The sequence below is a fragment of the Capsicum annuum genome, chromosome 3 (genome assembly GCF_002878395.1).
Source record: "Capsicum annuum cultivar UCD-10X-F1 chromosome 3, UCD10Xv1.1, whole genome shotgun sequence".
NCBI lineage: Eukaryota > Viridiplantae > Streptophyta > Magnoliopsida > Solanales > Solanaceae > Capsicum > Capsicum annuum.
The window spans coordinates 193,231,444-193,244,976 of NC_061113.1; positions in this window are offsets into that span (position 1 = coordinate 193,231,444).

Here is a 13,533-nt window from a genome sequence, read left to right on the forward strand (position 1 = left end):
TGATGCTAACAAGAAACTATTATACTTCTATTGCATTAATGTTCTGATGACTTATTTTATCCTCAGGGTTTTAATGGGACTGATATGGTGATATTCTGTACAATCTGTGGACTCCATCCTTCTGTAATATGTCTTGACACTTGCTAGGTCCCTAAAATATCACTCTCCGACCTTGAGTGAGATATTTTTCCAAAAATAAATTCCATCTCTTCATGATATTCATCCACAAACCACACTTGTAAGCTAAAGTGATATCTCTAATTCTCCAACCCTCTTCCATAATACCATATTTATCAACTATCGCCCCTTCCATAGAGCTTTTACCCCCACCCCCCGCGAACATCCAAAGTAATTTGTCTAATAAAGCTTTATTAGAGACTTTTAAACCTTGTAATTCCAAGGTATCCCATTTTTTTAGGAGACGTAACAGTCTTCCAATGCACCAAGTGAAATTTCCTTGCACCATCCTCCTTTTTACCTAAAATTAATCTGGTTTCTTAATGTTTTTTTGTTCTACCGTCGTAATATTTACTAATTAAATATACATTATCCCGTTGAATTAGTGTAGTGCACAAGATGGCCCAGTCGTCAATGTTATAAAAGAAGAATTTGGTTTTTCTGTGCTTCATGACCTAGAATTTTAATTTTAGTTGGTCAAGTTGAATTTTTGGCAGTTTCCCACATGTTACCCTAGTGTATTATGGTTAGCAATATCATTTAGGTGCTTTTATTTTGAGAATTAACCTTTGGTTTTAGGATTCCCAAAGATTACCTATAGTTCTAAGGAAGTTCATGCACTAAATGTTATTAACCTTTGGAGATTTTGGTTGTTGCGTATTTTATAATCTCTAACTAGTGTTTTCTGAACTTGGTTTCTTTTTATGCAAATTGTGAAAGGCATTATAACATTATGTTTTAGATAGTAGAGTTGCATTTATTTTTAGATAATAACTTTTGCTGATTTTTTACAGGCCATCAGTCAGCGTGGACAAGATTAGAATTCTAATTGGCGTTCTACAGAGGCTGCCTTGTATTGTATATGAGCTATATCATATTATGTTTCATCTATTGAAGCCAAAGTGATGCCTCAGGTTTGAATGATGCTTGAAAATTATGTCCATTCAACTTTGTTTTACTTAAGAAATTGTGTTAACTTGTTTTTCTTCTTTGCTGCCTTACTATTTTAACCTGCGGATTATGTCTTTGCTTCCTAAGTTGCCTCATCAGCCCCAGCTACTTCAGACAGGTAGTTAATTTTTTCCATCTAAGTAAGAGATGATGGGATTCGTGGATATTGGTAGGGTAGACGATTTACCTATTGGGGTATCCTGGCTAAATTAGACTAACCCATTTTGTTGCCTCATAACAGTCACAAACGTATAGAGGGTATTAACAATCCAAGTTGTGGTTGGATTCTAATTGATATTAGCTCCACAATTATTTTTCAATTTCTCCTTACTCTTCATAATTGACTGTATGGATAGAATACAATGAGGAGATGATGTGATTGAGTAATTCTTATCCCATATTTGTCCAGTAGTCAGGTATAGAGTTCTAGTTAAATTTCATATGGTAGTAATTAAATGGATAAACCTAATCGACAATAAGTAAATTGATGAATGAACAAGGAGTAATGTAGACACCATACAACAGTTTCTTAAGTACAACATTGGAGATAGAAATGAATGTCATCATCCTTATCTTTCTTGCTGTCCCATGTACACTAACCAAGCATTCCTTGTTAAATGTCTATATGAAGCCAGGCCCTTTATCTTATTAAATCCTTATTCTCACTACCCACCATGCAAAATAAACACACTGGTCCTGTCTTTTGTAGTATGGTTATTACAGAACTTCCTTCAGAACATGCTAAGAAGGCCAAAAAGTATGCTTGCCATCTGTTGCTCCATTACAAGTAAGTTTCCTTTCAAGATTTTATGAATGGTAAAATCAAATTGATGTCCCAATCTTAGTAGTGTGTGGCTGATACTAAGCATGGAAGCCCCCTTGTACCTTTGAATTATTGTGATATCATCAATTTTATATGGGATGACTGTTGCGTCTTTAAGTCCCAACATATCCACAATATGAGTATCACATAAATACCAATGTTAAGATAGATGTGCAATTGATTTTCCTTGTTTTCGTGGACTTCTAAAGCAACTTATTGTCCCTTTAAGCAGACAGTTATCTGATTGGGATTTTAATTAGTTGAGTTTTTTCTATTTATCAAATATTAAAACTACTAGTCTATATATGTGCAAAATATGTAAATTTATGGTTTAATTTTGGGAGATTCTTTGCAAGTTATTATTCTTGTCTCTGTTGGTGGTGCCTGCTGAGATACTATTTGTTATTTGTCCTTTTTTTCTAGCATTTTCACTGAAGAAATGTTGGAGCGGTTAATAAAGCAAGTTGGTGATCTTGATTTTGATTCACTTGTGATTGATGATAAGGAAGAAGATATTGAAGAAAATTCTCCCAGCAGATCATTGGAAGAAACAACTCAGTACATCCTGAATGGAACTGTAGAAAGCCTACAACCAATCACTACAGATTCTATAATTAGTGAAACTGTGGGTGACAAGTCTCTTATGGAGTATAGAGTTATAGAAGGGGACGTACTCCCAAATAATAGAAGTGATAACAAGGCACGCATGGTTGATAATGATATAGATGTTGCTAATAAAGAATTTATACTTGGAAGGCAAGTCCATGAAGCTTTTGATAATTCCACTGATGATTACAAATAGCTGGTAGAAAAGGGTGTACTAAATTCTCTTTTGCCACTTCTAAGATATCATCAGTGTGAAAGTTCTGAATCTCCCCTTAGGTACTTCATATTTGACTTTTAGTAATTTTATTTTCTTTCTGATCTGTCTCATAAATGTATGACCCTTTTGCTCTGCACTATATCTATTGTGTCCAAAATATTAAAAGAACATCTTACTGGAAGTTGGTATTTTTTGCTGGCAACTCCTAAGTCCTACCTCTATGAAGTGCTTTTAGTTGTGGATACAACTGTCAGGACTCTCACAGTGAAGATAGACATTTTAGAAATGATTTTGATGAAATTGAAGCTGAGGAAGCATTTTTTTTGGTCAAGATGATTCAAGCCAGCATAGTAATATAGTAGAATGGGCTAAGGTTTGAATCTTATTTGGCGTATACCCAATTAAAATTTTCAAGTTACGGCTTATAATTAGTGGGTTATCTAGGTCTTCTCTGATCCCTTCATTCTCCTGCACCTTCCAGGCCAATAATCATGGATCTTTGCAGATACTATGTGAATATTACTAGCTAAAATATCCTGTAAGCGGCTCAACAATTAAGTTCCATCCTCTGCATCACCTTCATCCTTTAGAATATTATAGACCTGATGAAGCACTTTTACATGTTGCTGGGTCGACAATTGACTTAAAATCATGCTGGTCAAGTTTGGAATTAGCAGAGGTAAATTCTTTTTTGGCGATTTCTGGTTTTATTATATTTTCATCATTGAAGAGTGAAGGTCCAAGGGTGGGCTGAGAGATGTCATGTTTTATGGTTGAGAAATGGCTATCTAGCTAGCTACGTCTTTCAATAGTTGGTTTTCCATACATTATCAGCTTATGTTAATTTGGTTTCCGTAATACAGACTCACAATGCACTCATGGTGGAATAGGAAGCAACTGCATTATCAGTTTGGGTTGTTGCATGCTTATGTGGCTCATTGTAGCTTAAACATGTGCGTGATGATACTAACCACCTGTACAACCTAATATAACCATTCAATTAAATGATTGACGTACTAATTTGTCTACTTGACTATAATAAATGAAAGTGTTCCAAGACTACAGTAAAGCTTTTTGACCTTTATCAGAAATAATGGCCTCTTGTCACCAATTTTTTTTGTAGAGAAGTACAATGCCGGATGGGTTACTGGAGAGGACTTCTGATTTAAAGGAAAAATTTAGGCATTGATTTCATACTTGTAGATAGGAACGTGTGTGATGTGCTCCAATCTTTGACTTAATGTAATATTTACCATCCTTTGACATTTTCAGTAGCAATTTTATATTTAGCAATGAAATATATAAATTTTAGGATTTTAGTAGCAATATAGGACGAGTTAGATTGTTCATCTCAAAAGGTTAACTGTGGACGAGTTAGTTGCTCATCTTTAAAGGTTAATTTAGGATGAGACAGTCACTCTTCTCTAAAGATTAATCTAGGACGAGTTAGATACTTTTCGTGATAGATTAATTTAGGACAAAGTAGTTACTCATCGCTAAAAACATTTAGCGATCAGAAAATTACTTTTAAAGATGAAAATCATCTATTAGGGACGCGATATACAGTCTCTAAAAGTGTTTTTGAGATCAGATATGTTACAGTCTCTAATGACATTTAACGATCAGCTAGAGTACCTCATCGCAAAAGACCTTTAGTGAAGGGGGCTATATGGACGAGCCACGACCAGCATTTTCTCGTCCTACAAGATCATTTGCGACCATAATTGAACTTTTAGGGACGGGAATTTCCTTCCCTAGAGGCTGTTTTCTTGTAGTGTATATCAATATACAGTTAATTTTTAATAATCATAAACAAAAATAACCAAAGATCAATTTATATTTAGCTACGAAATTTTTTCGTAGAAAAAAATTACTAAATTATTCAGCTACAAATTCTAAATCATCACTACTTAGTGATGGCATATTTAGTGAAAAAATTATGTTGTCCCAAAATATTGAACAAACATAATTCTAAGGGTCCAACAAAGGCATCTTACTATAACGCTTGTGGCATTGAACAATCGGCATCATTGATGAGGATACTATAGCAAAAACTGTCAGTAATAAGAAAATCAGTTATCAAAATAAAGAGATATTTTTTGAAGACATTCTTACTTTTTTGTTAACATCTCCGGCAAATTCGGCAAAACTCAGCTGGAAGAAATATGTCATTTCCCAAAATAACCTCTAGGCGTGACTGAATCCTGCTAACACCACTTCTCCATATATTTCACAATGTCTATAAACACTGAGATAAGAATATATGCAACTCCAAATGGATGAATTAATCACTAAAGCAAAGTAATTATCCAACCAATTATTGTATAACTGTTTATGAAAATAACAATAGCTTAGTTAATAAATCTCTAGCCCAAAATCCCAAACTAAGACCATGGAGCATCTAAACAGAGTTATGTGAGTTCAACTTTCGGGCATGCAAACCTAATGAGAAAAATAGAATATAAATAAACTAGGTCTGAAACGATAACCACCACGAACAATGCAAAAACTCAACTCAGCAATAGAACCTTCAAGAATGAACCTTCAATCATGAGTATCACCCTCCGCAATAGTATTTATATACCTGTAAGTAAGGAATAAGCTATATATAAATTGTAACACCTCGTATTTTTGGGCTAGACTTTGAACCGTCATTCCTATGTGTGTAAACTTTAATCCCATGATTTGTATTTGAATACATGTGTCATGATCATTATACTAGTGTGTGATGTGTTTTCAAGGTGAAAAATATTCATAGGAATCACTTAGAGCGAAGTAGACTAAGAGCCCTTGATTCGGCCAAATCTTTGTATTCGATTCTACAAGGGTCTACTTTGAATGTTTATAACATTTGATATATGTGGATTTTTATAGTTATAGACCCACCAAATAATTGATAATTGAGTTAGCTTTCCAACGATATCAATTTTACCTTAATCTGATACCCGCAGGAAAAGTTATGGCCTTTTTTGTGAGAGGCAATAAGGGCAGGCGATAAGCCCGCGCCCGGGGGTTATTCCCTCGGACTAAGGCAGGAGTCGCGGGGGATACTTCCACAGACTAGAGGGCACATCACAAGGTCTATTCCTTTACTGTTTCAGCATCTGAAGGATCAAGGGGCACTTTGGTCTTTTTCCCTCAACCCCAAATGTCCAAGGACTCAATTATAACACCCAAAAGAGTATTATTTGCCCATATTCTTCAAATAAACTCACGTAAAAACTCTCTCCTTTATCAAGAAAAATAATTCAAGCTTTTCCACTCAAGAACATAAGGATTCAAGTTAGATTTTCAAGTTACAAGTCGGTCAGAACCATGATTTTACCCCCAGACTCAAGTTATCATTTTTATAACGAACCCACCAGTATTATTTTATGTTAAATACCTCAGTTTACAAGGTCATGGTTACTTTAGATTATGCATGTACTGTCCTTTTTTCAAAACACCATGTTTGAGCATATCAGTCTTCGTGCATGCATCAGTTCATTATTTCAATGTCAGTTTAGTTGGGAGTAGGATTTAGCACCGAACGAATATAGGAATGGGGGATCACCTGCCAGTAGAGGGGGTAACCCTTAGTAGCAATCCCTGAGTTCCAAAACTACATAGCCAGCATAGGTTTGAGAGTTTTCCTGCTATTTGAGGGTTGACATATATTTCTTGGAGCACCTGTCAGTAGAGGGTGACTCCCTAGTCCTTCGGGACATCAGTCTTGTGGATCCATATCGTCAGCCATATGTTAGTACCCATGGTGTGGTACTGACACCCTTCCAACTGGGTTGGACCCTAATTAGCTCAGATTGGGGTATGTCAGTTACATGATACCTCTCATAATTTTAGTCAACATCTCAGTTTATCTCAGCTCAGGTTTGCTTGACCAAGTGTACAGATTGTCAGTTATTTAGTTATACAGATTTCAGACTTTTAGATTTTATATTACTTTTGTATCATGTTTATGCTTGGTCTCGTATTCCCAGACATTACATGTTTATGCATTCATGCTCAGTATAGTTGTATATTCAGATGCTCGGTTTATGTCGGTTTATATTTCAGATCAGATGTGTATGATTTTGTATCAGTTTCCATCAAATAGTTTTAGACCTAGTATCCATACATGGTCCTCAGTTCAGTTCTACAATATGTTCAGCTTTACATGAGATTTACATACAATATTCATGTTTTACCGCTTCTCAGTTTTAGTTCTACTTATTTTACAAAAGTAAATACTTAAGAAACTAAGTGTAGTGATTCAACAACTTATCAGATTATATTTTTTATGCAAGTTTTAAGATATTTCAGCTTTCAGTTGATTTTAGTCTCTTGATAAGTCTACTTATACTTAGCATGTATGTTTTAAGATTATGTATCTATTCAGTTTTACGTATGGCGTTGACCCCCACTTAATCAGTACATTCTAAAGTACTGATCCACATATATGTCTATGTGATACATTATCTCATAATGTAGGTACCAGTGTAGCACACACATCATAATCAGATAGTTCGTAGCTTCCAGCCAGTAGGTGATGAGTTCTCCTATTTCGGGGACTCCAGTCAGTTGTAATTTATGTACTATATTGTATTTATTCATATGTATTAATTAGTGGTAGTTCGAGGCATGTCCCAGCTATCTATAGTCAGTATAGTAGAGGCTTAATAAATAGTCAGTCAGATTCATGAAATGTAAATTCCAGTTCTCTCTTAAGTTTTATCAGGTTGTAAAATTTATTAGTACTTTATTTATCTAGATTATGTCATGATTATGTTCCGCACAACAAATTTAGCTATTTTATATATTCCAAATTAGTTGCTCAAGTATCATGCCAGTTCATGGGTTAGCTTAGGATACTTGTAGTTCTAAACACCGTTTTACTATTAGGGTGTAGTCTTGGGTTGTGACATAAATATAACCCAGTAAGATCCTCGATACATTACTTTTATACCCCTAGATCAAGTATTAGAAAAACACAAAACACAAAAATATGGTAATGATATGTACAAAATATATATTATGATATAAAGCTTAATAAGATCAAACTGAAGGTTCAACGAGCCACCATGTATCTCAACTCAATCAATTCTCATGGCTTGTCATAAACAACAGTGAAGGTAATCATCCTACAACCCCGACAAGTCCATGATAGTATATATAATGCCCTAAAAGTCTACTATGGTAGCATGTACCAGGCCACTAACGTATTATGGTAACATAAGTATGCCCCTAATATATTATGATAGATATGTGTGCCTCCAGAGACTTTAACGACAACAAATAAAATATATTCAATGCTCCAATCTTACCTCACATATCACCACTAAAAAATTCTCAGTATACTTCACAAAATACATATCCACTACTAGTCAAAGACCACCGATTCTATTAAGCACATCCTTGACCCAATACATGGACTAGGCATAAAGATACATTTTTGTTAAAGCAATCACCAAAGCTTATAGTCTCACTTACCTTGCTAACAACAAATTCCTCTACCTCGCAACTCATAGAACACTAACCAAATAGTCTCTAATAGCTTCAATCTATGCTAATACATTAATTAACGATATCAATTATGCTAGTATGGGTCACACTCATGTTCAAAATATTAATACTCCACTTTAAATAGGCAAATCAAGGTGAAAACCAGTAATTTCTAGCAAGTACCAACAAACAGTGCCTCAAAGCTATAAAATAGAGAACAACTTTACTATTTCCTAAGATGCGTATTAATCACTTCCCAAATCAGTATGTTGCCTAGTCATGATTGCTCGAATTATGTTGCTCCTCATCATTATTCAATCATAAGTGATTTAGATAAAAGTAGTGAAAAGCGAAAGTAAAGAAATTCACATCAATAGCATAAGTAACAACGTTTTCCACTATTCATTCAAAAGGTAATGCTTTCTTCCCTAATGATTTCTTTTTGCTTTGTAATTTCTTTAACTAATTACTACCATGACACATACTAATTTAAATGAGAACTGATTTGGCATACCTATAGCATCTCACTTGAAATAGTCTTTGTAGTCTTTGAACTCCCCAAAAGTTTACCAATAAGCCATTTTTCTCTACCAAAAATAATGGAACTACACGCCCTAATATTCTACTTCTTCTGTAACTGAAACATGAAAAAAAACCAAAGAAGGAAAAGGGTTTTTGGCTTGCTCACTTAAGTCTCTTAATTAATATTAATAATATAAGTTAAATTAACTTTTTAGCCCTCATTAAAAAGTCTAAGTTATTACATTCTCCCCTACTTAAAATAACATTCGTCCCCAACGGGTCTAGAATCATATCTGAAGTGTCAAATAAGTGAGGATATCTAACTTGCATCTCTTCCTCGGACTCCCAAGTAGCCTTCTCGTTGGATGATTATGCCATAACACTTTGACTAAAGCTATATTTTTTAATCTTAATTGTCACACTTTCCTATCAAGAATAACTATTGAGCTTTCCTTATAAATCATATTCTCATCAAGCTTTACATCCTCAGGATGGATCTTATGACAATCATTACAAATATATCATCTAAGCATCGACACATGAAACACAGGATGAATTGTAATCGATCTTGAAGGTAAAGCAAGCCTATATGCCACCAATACAATTTGGTCCAAGATCTTCTAAGGACCATTGTATCTAGGACTTTGCTTACTTTTTCAGCCAAATTCATAACTCCTTTCATGGGAGAAACTTTTAAAAAAACTTTTCCTTTTTTGAGAACTCCAAATCATGGACCCTCTTATCTGCATAGGACTTCTTTCTGCTTTGTGACATCTTAAGTTGGTCCCATATCACTGCAACCTTTTCTTATGCTTATTGAACTAAATTTGTACCTAATAACTTTGCTTCATTGGGATCAAACTAGCCAACTAGTGAACGACACTTATGACCATATAGAGCCTCATATGGTGCCATTTAAATGCTCGACTGGTAGCTATTATTATAAGAAAACTCTACTAAAGGAAATTGGTCATCCCAATGGCTACCAAAATCAATCGCGCAAGGTCTAAGCATGTCTTCTAAGGTCTGAATAACTCATTCAGACTGCCTGTCAGTCTATGGATAAAAAGTTATACTCAACTCAACTTGAGAACCATATGGTTTGTTAAAAGATTTCCACAACTGAGTAGTGAATTACGCACCTCGATCAGATATGATTGAAATAGTGTAACACCCTGGATTTTGGTCCCTAAAATTTTTTGAGTTTTTAAACTCACTTCCCAGATTACGCCTATCCTAATAAGTTTTTACGTGTCATTACAGGTCTTAGCGATCCAATCATAGACTGGCCATTATGTTGGCCTAGAGTTTCTTTTATGGATATAACTAAGAGGTTACGAGTCGTAAAGAATTAAAATGAGTCGTATAGTCCTATTCGTAACCAAACATGTGTAATGCCCAAAGTATTTTATATTGACTATGACTCGTAGGGTTTCATAATGAGTTATAGGGTTACCAGAGTAGGGAACTTCAGCTTTTGTACAGACTACAACTCATGGTAATAAGCTATAGTGAGTCCTTACGAGTCGTATAGTGAACCATAGTCATTGGCAATAATTTTTTAGCTTTTAAGTTGAGGGAACTTTGGACATTTCCCTCTTTACCCACTTAATACTCACGATCATGAAACAACCTAGGCATATTATTTTCAATACTTTAACACTCAAATCACTCTGTCAAACTCTCAAAACTCTCCTAGGTCAAGATACTTAGGGTTTTAAAGAAGTTGTTCATCTAAGGTCTTAAGGGTTGATTTCTCTCCATAAATCTTCCTAATTTAGGCATGTTACTCTTCCCCAACTCTTATTTCATAAAAATCATGTGTTTTAAATAGTTTAATTATATGCATTTAAATGTGGGTTTGGCATAGTTGAGGGTTTTGGAATGATTGATCCTTGAATTGTTTTCCCATGGTTTTGATGTGTTACTCATGCTTTGAAGTTATTGTTTTGAACTAATGGGGTGCATGGGTGTGGGATTTGGAACGGGGGTCAAGTTTTCCCTTAAATTGATGTATTAAACTTGGAAACTGGTTTTGAATAATTGTGTTTCCTCAACCCACTTGTGTGAATGGCTTTGAATTATGAAATTATTGCTTGGTTTGACTTACTCACCTATGATATTGCATTGCATAAATGGTTAAATAATGAACATAGATTTTGAAGGTCTTGTTGGCTATGATTGATTTAATGAACAAAGGGGTCAAGGCATTCCCCCAAGTTAATGTGATTGTTATGCCATAGAGATAGACTTATAAGTGTAAGGGTATGACGATACCCATGGTGTGTCTTAACAGTTGATTCTTTGGTTAATAAATGGGTTATGTGAAACTTGTTTTAAATTAGGCTTAATAGGGTTATGTAGCTAAGCCGTAAAGGTGTGGGTCTTGGGTGACTTATACTGGAAACTCACATTTGCTGATATAAGGTTTGGTCTTGATGACTGTGTGCATAGTTTATAATATTTATATATAATTGTATCTTGGATTGATATAGGGTCAAGGATTCCTTGGTCTTCATTGATACCTTCGGTTCGTGCGGCTAACACACACTGGGGCCTTTTCAGCAGGGGGAACTGACCCCATATAGCCTATGGGTGACTATTTATGACGGTTAAGCTATGTAGCCCAGGATAATATTTTACTATCATACTTAACATTCTTCCCTACCCCAATATCTATTATATATATATATGCATGTATGTGAGCATGTACAATGGGTTTGAATTAGATATGACTGAGAATTATATTTTTCCATATCCTTAAGTTTCATGCTAGTGCTCAACCCACTAACCGTCTCTAAACATTGTATCCCCCTGTGATGCCAGCACCAGAGATACTTATACTTTTCTCGTGCAGTGTCAGGTAGATTAGTTTGGTTCATCGATCATTGGCGATGAAGTGGTGAGATTTCATTCTCCAAAAGACTTGTTCATTTCATTAGTTTTCTTTCATAAACTAGAATTAAAGATTTCACCTTTACATTATCATTGTCATTTTCATTGCCAGAGTCAACGACATGTCCTGGCCTAAATTGTTTTCAGATTTGTAGAGGCTTGTGGATATTACTATGGATTGGGTATTGATGTTGACACCCTTAGTCATCTTTGATTTTATCATCTTTCTATCTTATTACATGTTTAGATGTCAGCCAATGCTAGGTATGCTATGTTTCGTCTAGTTAGGCAATGGGGGTGGTCTCCGATCCTCAGTAGACTTGAGATACCCATCACGGTTAGGCCCTGGTTAGGGTCATGACAAATACACACACCATGTAGCCAAACTATCTAACTGTTTTGCAGTATAAATAAACCAGAAGTGTATGAAATGGGAAGATTTTATAAGTCTATCCATTATCATCCAAACTAAGTCGTGCTTCCTGAAGGTGTTTGGCAACCCAACAATGAAATCCATAGTAATCTTTTCCTACTTCCACTATGGGATAATTAATTTTTGCATAATTCCACTAGGTTTTCGATGTTCATATTTGATTTACTTATAATTTAAATAACTCATCATATGTTTCATAATATCAACTTTCATACCTTTCTACCAGAATAATCTGTGCAATTCTTGATATATTTTTGTAGCACTAGGAATAGAGTATCACGAGATATGAAGCCTCTTTAAGAATTAGCTACCTCACATCACCCACTATAGGAACACATAATCTCCCATAAAGATGTATAAAACTTTCACCATCTATATTGAAAGACTTAACGTCTCCATTTTTAGTCGATCTCAAGCCCAGTAAGATAGGGATCATCATATTGGCAAGTCTTAACTTGCCTCACTAAGGATGACTGCACCACCATTACTGCAAGTAACTTGTAAGCACCATGTGATTAATTCAAACTCCATGATTGGCTAAATCCTAAATATCCATGACCATAGGTTGCCTTTCGACAACAAATCGGGCCAAGCTATCCACAAATTTCCTACTCAAGGCGTCTGCTACCATATTTACCTTTCAAGAATGATATAAGATAGTAAGAACATAATCTTTTAGTAACTCTAACCACCTTCATTTTCTCCAATTTAGATATCTTTTCTTCAATAAGTATTGTAGACTATTGTGATCAGTATGTATTTCACATGACTCACCTTAAAAATAAAGTTACCAGATCCTTAGTGCAAATACGGTCACATCCAATTCCAAGTCATTAGCCAGATAATTTTTCTCATAGACCTTTAGCTGCCGAGAAGCATATGCCACCACTTTACCATTATGCATTAAAACACAACCCACTCCAATTTAAGATACATCATAATAAATAGTGAAACTACCCTCTACTGTAGGTAAAGCCAAAATTAGAGCTGAAATCAATGTCGTCTTTAATTTATGAAAACTTTCTTCACATTCATGTGACCACTGAAAAACCACATTTTTTGAGTCAAGTGAGTCAATGGAGCGGCTATATTTGAGAAACCCTACAGAAACCTCCTATAATAATTAGCTAGACCTAAGAAGCTATGTATCTCTGCAACAATACTAGGTTGAGGCCAATCTCAAACTGCTTTAATCTCTTTTTGATAAATATGAATCCCATCTCTTGACACCACATGTCCTAAAAAAGAAACCATGTCCAACGAAAACTCACACTTTGAGTACTTGACATAAACCTTTTGTTCTCTAAGTGTCTGCAGCACAACTCTCAAGCATTACCCATATTTTGCCTCACTCTGAGAATAGACCAAAATGTCATCAGTGAACACGTTATAAAATGGTCTAAGTATGACTTGAATACCCTATTCATGAGG